The sequence below is a fragment of the Falco biarmicus genome, chromosome 3, assembly GCF_023638135.1.
Source record: "Falco biarmicus isolate bFalBia1 chromosome 3, bFalBia1.pri, whole genome shotgun sequence".
Taxonomy (NCBI): Eukaryota; Metazoa; Chordata; class Aves; order Falconiformes; family Falconidae; genus Falco; species Falco biarmicus.
Genome location: NC_079290.1, coordinates 87,491,714 through 87,498,982, shown reverse-complemented (window position 1 = coordinate 87,498,982; position 7,269 = coordinate 87,491,714).

Here is a 7,269-nt window from a genome sequence, read left to right as displayed (position 1 = left end):
GGGACTGAGGGAGGTCTAGTGCCTTTGCACGATGCTACACCGACACAGCTGCCCAGTTCTGCTGCCTTAGTGCCCAAGCCAGGGCCAGTGCCTGTCTCCAAGGGAATAGGGAGGTGCCAGTTTGAGTTGCTTTTGCCATCTCAAAGGATGGACTTGAAGGCATGGGCTCCATGGGCCATGCAGATGTAGGTAAGCGTGCACCTTAATATACTTGTCTATGCATATATATCAGCTTTTTACAGGCTTACAGGTCACAGCATCTAGTATTCAGATTCAAGGACCTGAATAACTCACCTGTCCCTAGACCTTTGTAAGGTTGAAGAGTACTTGTCTCCTGTTGAGATCCTGCTTTGCCAGGTTAAGGCTCAGATTTTATCCTGGGATTTTTGTTGCATGGTGTACACATCCATCCCCCAGTGTGCCCACTGTGCAGTGAACATGTGCATGGACAAGTTTTCGGGGCATGTAAAGGGCTGACTCTTGTGAGGGATTTGGAGAATGCTGTCAGAAAGGGGAACCTTTGAGTGTGATTGTTAATGCTGAATTATTCACAGCAAATAAATCACACCTATGTTTAAGGCTTCTTTCTTGCTGGGAGAAAAGCCAGGTTTCTTTGCATGGCCAAACAGCTTCCAGGAATTCAAACTTAAGGCTTTCATGCCCTAAATGCTGGTAGTTTTCTATTAGGTTTGTGAGCATTCATTCACTTGGGTAGTGTGATGCAAATGCTTAGGTACTTGGATCTCAGAGCGTCAGGTAAGGGTGAATATGGAGCTTGGCCCAGTGCTGTTGAATAACTGCAATTAAACTTGTGCCCTCTCTGGGTCATGGATCACCTTTCTATGATGCATTTGTCCAGCTCTTAACACAACTGGTCTGTCACCTCTTATTAGACCATGTTTATGATACCTTGATGCAAACCATTCATTGTAAGCTCTTAGGAGCAAGCACTGAGATTAGTTTGTGTGAATCCAGGCACCAGCACTCATAAACAGCCCTAGTGACCTGGTGACATCAATATAATTGGGTTGGTTGACCCTTGGAAACTAGTAATATAACCTTGCCGGGAGCAGGGATTATTGACAAGGAAGCATCATCTGGTACCACCAGAATGATTGGGTTGTACTGGTTTATTTGAAAACTGGTAGTGAGAAAATAGTTTTTGACCCCAGTGTACCATCATCACAGAGAAGAGGCACAGGAAGGGAAGGTTGTTCAGCACGTCCATGGCAGAGCCAAGTAATAAGTCCAGTTTCTTGGCCACTGGATCACACTCTGCCTCATAAATAATGTTAAAGTCTCAAATTCCTGATGTCCTTGTCAGAACCAATACATTGTTCATGGCTGAAGAAAGACAGAGTCTTATAAAAACCAGAAAAAGAGGTCCTTGTAAATCACCATGTCCATACTTAGAAATGTGTTAAACCTTCTAAGCTCCATTTCAGAACACATAAATTTTTTTCTTTCTTTTTCCAAGTTGAAAAATCCATCCAAAGGTCAGTCAGAAACAGGAATAAAACTGTCTTTGAAATCTCAGGCTGCTGTAATAGCATTTTTGGCAGTGAATGATAAACTTGAACAGTTGAGGTTTACATGGCAAATGAAGTGAACATACATTTGTCTATACATTAAATGACCCAGGACTGGCCATTTTTCATTTCTTCTCCCAACCTGTCAGGCTATTTATAGATTTTTACTACAAATGGACCTCCTGAACAGAAGAGGCAGAAGAAACCATCACAGTGGAGCTGTGCCCATAAGCCATCATTCCTGGGCAGGAGTCCCATTTTAGTGATAACCTCCCAGGTAGCAGGAATATTAACTCTTTGTTTACCTGGCAGGGATTTTTGCAATTTTTTGGAGGGTGTAAAGGGTTGTTTAGGGAGGTGTGATGATCATGAAGGTGTTGGATTGAAAAGGAATTGTGACATATCCTGGCTAGGGCTTTCAGAGATATCTGGGGAATGAGATCTACTAACCACTACATAGACTACACCTGGCTGAAGGGACTTAAAAGACATGTATTCAGATCTCTCAATTTGAATGAATAGCCTAGGCAGTCCTTGAATGGGTGGATGGTGATAACACCCAAGGATGACAGAGATCTGGGGTCTCTTTTCTGTCATAGATAGGAAGCTTTTGCTGGAGACTTATATTGCACTCCTTGCTCTGTTAATTTTGGAGTTAACCCAGTCAGGGCCTGATTTCTTTGAAATACCTTGATGTTCATTAGAATGAGGACTGCCATGGCATCTCTACAATGACCCTGGCTAGGCAGCTGCACAATGACATGCCCTGTCTATACAGGGACTCCTAGTGGAAACCAGAAGATCTTCTACAGAGGTGAGTATGAGGCCTTCACACCTGGATATTTTAACTTGGTGACTGAGAGTCAGGTGATGTGGATTTGAACTCCCTCATGTGCAAGGGGCACTTTAACTGGGAGATCTGCAGTGAGAAGAAGTGTTTGCTCCCTATTTTGAATGAGTTTCCAAGCTATTGGATAAAAAAAAATCTGAAAAAGCAGGTCTTCGTCCTTTGGTTGCTCTTATGTAGGGCTGGTTGGGCTGAGGTGCCTCCTGGAATGAACTACCACTGATCTCAGCAAGGCTAAATGGTGGTATGGGTCTGGTGAGCAGACCAGATCTGAAAACACAGGTACTTCTAGTCTTGAGAAGGTATCTTCAGGATCCCAGTGAAAAATACTGAAAAAAATTCCCCTAGATACACTGGGGACTTCAGGCTCCAGTGTAGCTGGTGGAGGAGAAGTTTAAGACCACAGTTTTAGACATCTGTGCTTGAGGTAGGAGCTAGGGAGGCTGATCCTCCATGAGAATGGGGTCTCACAGGTCCTATCCTGGGAGGCTGCAGCCTGTGGGATGTTTTGTTCTTCAAAGCTGAATGGCAGCTCTCCAGGCCTTGCAGGGTGGACTTGGCTCTCCTTGCCTTTAGGATGCCCTGCTTGTGGCTCCAAGGGAGATGTTCCTTTCCCTACCTTCCCCCTTCTCCCATAGCAGGGACCGCACGCAGTGTCAGACTCATAAGGCTTCAAGCTGCTGGGGAGCCTTTTGAGGTTCTTAGATAAGCTGATGCACGGGCTTTCCATACCAACACTGTGTAGAAGAGCAGAGAGCAGCTGGGACAGTGCAGATTTTACCTTGGCACATATCTGAGGAGCTTTCTAGGGTGAAAGAAAATATTCCCTGCAGTTCCCAGTGCTGGGAGTGAAGGTGGTGCTCAGAGGCTGCAGGAGCATGGCTCTGTGCTTTGAAGAAAGAAATGTCCAAGGTATCCTGGGCAGAGTGAGAGCAAAGGGAGATCTCTCTGCTCCAACAGCTGCCTGCAAACCACCTCTGCAGGCAGGCAAATCTGCATCACTCCAGAAACAGCAGAGGATTCTCCAAAAGCAAACACACAGAGGTGGAGTCCAACAAGGCTTCAGGACTTCATACAACCAGAAGAATCCCTCTTGTCCAGCACAGGAGGACACACCACTCTCAGACTCCTTGTAAGCATGGTGGGAGTTCTTTGCTACATAGTATTTACAAAAGACATCTCTTTCCCAGCCAGCCTTCTTGTCCTTCTGCAAATCCCAGGCTGGGCTGCGAGAGGCAACAGCATCAGAGCCAGCTGTGGGACACAGGACTGTGTGGTCATGTCCCCATGGCTGGTACCCTTAGCTGCATGCCTGAAGCCAGCTCTGCCTGGCACCATGAGCTCTGCACCTAACTACATTTCATGGCACAGATCTGTATGTCTTGGCTTAGAGGAAGAAGTAGAGAAGAAAAGCTTTGGGCTGGACTCAAGCTGTCTGTATGAAGGAGTCTCGTCCCACTTCTGATGCTGAAGCATAGCCTCTGAGCTCACAGGCTTCCAGTAGGACCTGTGTCTTCTCTCCCAGCCCCGTGAGAAGTGTAGGTTTTGCTAAAGCATCTCAGACATCACTAGAGATCTGAACCTGTCATAGCACAGGCAGCTGGATTCAGCCTGATGTGAAGACTGCTAAGCGTTTGTGTTTTCCTGTCCTCTGGGTGTCCAGATTCCCGATCTAGTCACTGGATATCTAGTCAGTACAGTTGAGTAGTCTAAACAGACAGTCACAAGCCAGGAGGGTCTCAAGTCTGTTGCTTACATGCAGATGCCATTTTAGGGGTGCTAACTTGGCCTCTGCTTACTATTCTTTAATTGCATGGGCTCCCACATGCTTTAAATGGGTGCTGAAGGACAACTCCAATGGCTCAAGATGCCACCAAATGGACAATCAAATTGAGCCCCAGCGCCCTCTCCCAAGCTGGGTGGCCAGTGGTCTTGTCATTTGGCCAGCTGATCAACTGAGGGATGAAGCAGGTGAGATTTCAGGGTCTTTTGCCTTCATTTAAGCCCTTGAGCAATGGTGGGGTGTTTGTTGGTGGGAGGGAAGGCAAGAGAAACTGCTAGAGGTCCTTTATTTGCAATGCTGCCCCAAGAATTAACCCCACAGGGAAAACTCCACAGCAAAGTTTACTGGCATAAGGGACTGAAGCAGACAGCAAATAGATTTGTCCATGTAGACGTTTTGACACTGTTCATGCAGCTGTCCAGGGTAAATAACAGCTGGGTCCCCCCAGCCCTCCCATGGTGCCCTAACCATGCAGACCCTCACTTCGGTGTTTTCAAAAGTGTTTTTTCCTCTTGCCTTACAAAAGCAGATATTTTTTTTTTATTTTTTTTTTTTTGGTGAATGAGAGCCAGTCCATCAATGAGGGAAACAATGGCTCATAAAGGCATAATGGTTCATCTGGGGCCCTGCCAGGGGTTATTATTTCTCCCAGCATACTTTCGCCTGAGCTGAATGCCGCATTCAGAGGCTGTGTTTTCCTTGCTTTGCTGTTCACAGACATCTGTGAAAGGGGCTTCAGGGTAAGGATGGTGGGAACTTGGGCTGAGCTAATTTTACCAAGAACTTTTCCTTTCCCTCCTTTCCCATTTTGCAGAAACCTAGGTATCAGACCAAACGCAGGGATATGTGAAACCATATCCAAGGAGTTTACTTACAAAATGAACATGGGGCAGCAGTTACCTGGATATTTTTTTTGCCTGTCTCAGTGACCAAGTGAAGAAGCAGACTGCAACCAATCTGCATCTTACCCCTTCCTCTCCTCAAAGCAATTAGCCTGTGATCTGAGCAAATCTCCAGAAGTCTTCAATCGATATCTACACAAGCATTTTGCTATATGAACATACAGGGCTGCAATGCCACTGTCTAAACAGCATATATGCTGAGGCAGCCTCATGTGCTGTCTGGCTGTGTAATGGTACATCTCCTGCTTTCTGTTGTGTAGGAATACATGTTCCCTCCCTTGTAGGCTTGCCAGAGTAAATAGAGCCCTGAGAAATCACCCTTCTAACACCAATAAAATCTGTTGGTTAATTTTTTTTAAAGCAGTATGTTTTGGCGCTATTTCTGGGAGCTCTGTCCTGTGTAAAATTCCATGCTCATTTCAAATACCCTTACTACATTTCTTCCATCATCTTGCTCTTCCATTTTGGCTAAAATTAAGACTAAAAATAAAAATAAAACCCCAACAACAATATTCTGTACTACCCAAAGTATCTTAGACAAACTGGCAAAGCACAGCAATTTTAAGGCTCAGTGCCCCAACCTTCAGAGCTCTTAAAGTTTAACTTTCCATTAGTCAACAAGACAACTCATATAGATCCTAGTTCACTTGGTCAGAGAAGGACACGCATAACTAGCTGCCTGATCTGCAAATGGCAGATCATCTTGTACTTGGGAATTTTCCATGGCTTAACCTATGATGGAGGAGGTTGGGTTCTTGAGGGAACCACCTGCTCCCGTTCTTGCAGTGCAGTGGGATGGGTGCCCTGCGGCATAGCAGCAATGCCAACACCGGCTGGGGTTGCTAACAAGAGTTAGCATAAGCTGTGTACCATGGGAACACCAGTTTGATGCAAAGTTGGCTATTTGTGCACTTGCACTGTGGCTACTTAAAGTGAGTTTGACAGGTAAAATGCATTTCATGTGTGGGTATGTAATCAGTGGTGACCTTCTCTGGTAATACATGAACCTTGACATTAGAAAGACTTATCTATCTGGGTGGAAAAATAGCCATTTTCTTTAATTTCCAGCTTCATTGACTCAAGCACTGCCTTACCCTGCTCTCATTAAGTATGTCCTCACTGTCCCTTAAGCAGTTTGCTCTAAGGGTGTAGTGAACTCAGATTTGTGGCTGGAATGAGCTGAGATGTTTGGAAAGAAAATAACACTTGTTTTATGTGAAGTACTACAGCCAGTGGAGGAATAGCCAAGACTTTACTGGGCCAAAGTCATCCTGCTGGTGTTAGGTGGACTCCTAGGCAATCTCCCTTTCTTGGTGAGTAACAATGTAAACAACTTGAGCATTGATGATGCAATCAAAGGAGTTCATCTTTTGTAGCTAATTCTACTCCTGTTGAAGTCAGTAGGAGTTTTGCCTTTGGGTCCTCCAGCTTCTAGGAAGGACCTTCAACACAAATTATGGTAGGCAATTTGTCATACCCTGTGACATGAATACAGCAGCTGTCACAGGACTTTACATGTGTCTTTACATGAGATGTAGTAGCTTTTCTTGTCTTCTCCAGAAGCCATTTTCAGTAAAAGAGTTTCCCAAAACAATTTGGGAAAAAACAACCAACCAAAACCTGAGCTGAAATGCAAATTATTTTGATTCATCTTCCGCATAAGCATCAGTTTGTTCATGGCCGAATGCTCCTCCTCTCATGGGCAGGGATGTGTGTAGCTAGTGAGTGACCTTGTCTACACCCAGATCAAGGGGTGCCAGCAGCCTGCCTTGGAAAGTAAGCTTTCTGGGCTGTCCCTGAACTACCATTTAAAGTGGTCTGTCAAGCTCTTGTATGAATCTGCCAAACCATATGGTATGTGCAAGTGATATGCTCCTAGAGACAAATTCCCTTTTAAGCCTGATTCTGAATCATGCAAAATTTCCTCTGATGATGCAAAGGAGCATAAAAGAGGATGCAAATATGGGGATTTTGTTCATGTCTTCTCTGGCATGAAGCAAATAAAAATATGAACAGAGAAGGTCTAAATGGATCTGGTAGTAGTGCCAAAGTTATTCATCTCAGGTGACTGTTTGCCAGGCTGGAGTCCACATGCTCCAGAGAAAGGCTGGCTGAACCCACTTTTAATGGCTTTTGAGCTGAGGTGCAGAACCTTGCACTGAAATGGATGGGACAGTTGGCCATGAGAGGCTGCTCTGTGCTCACCAC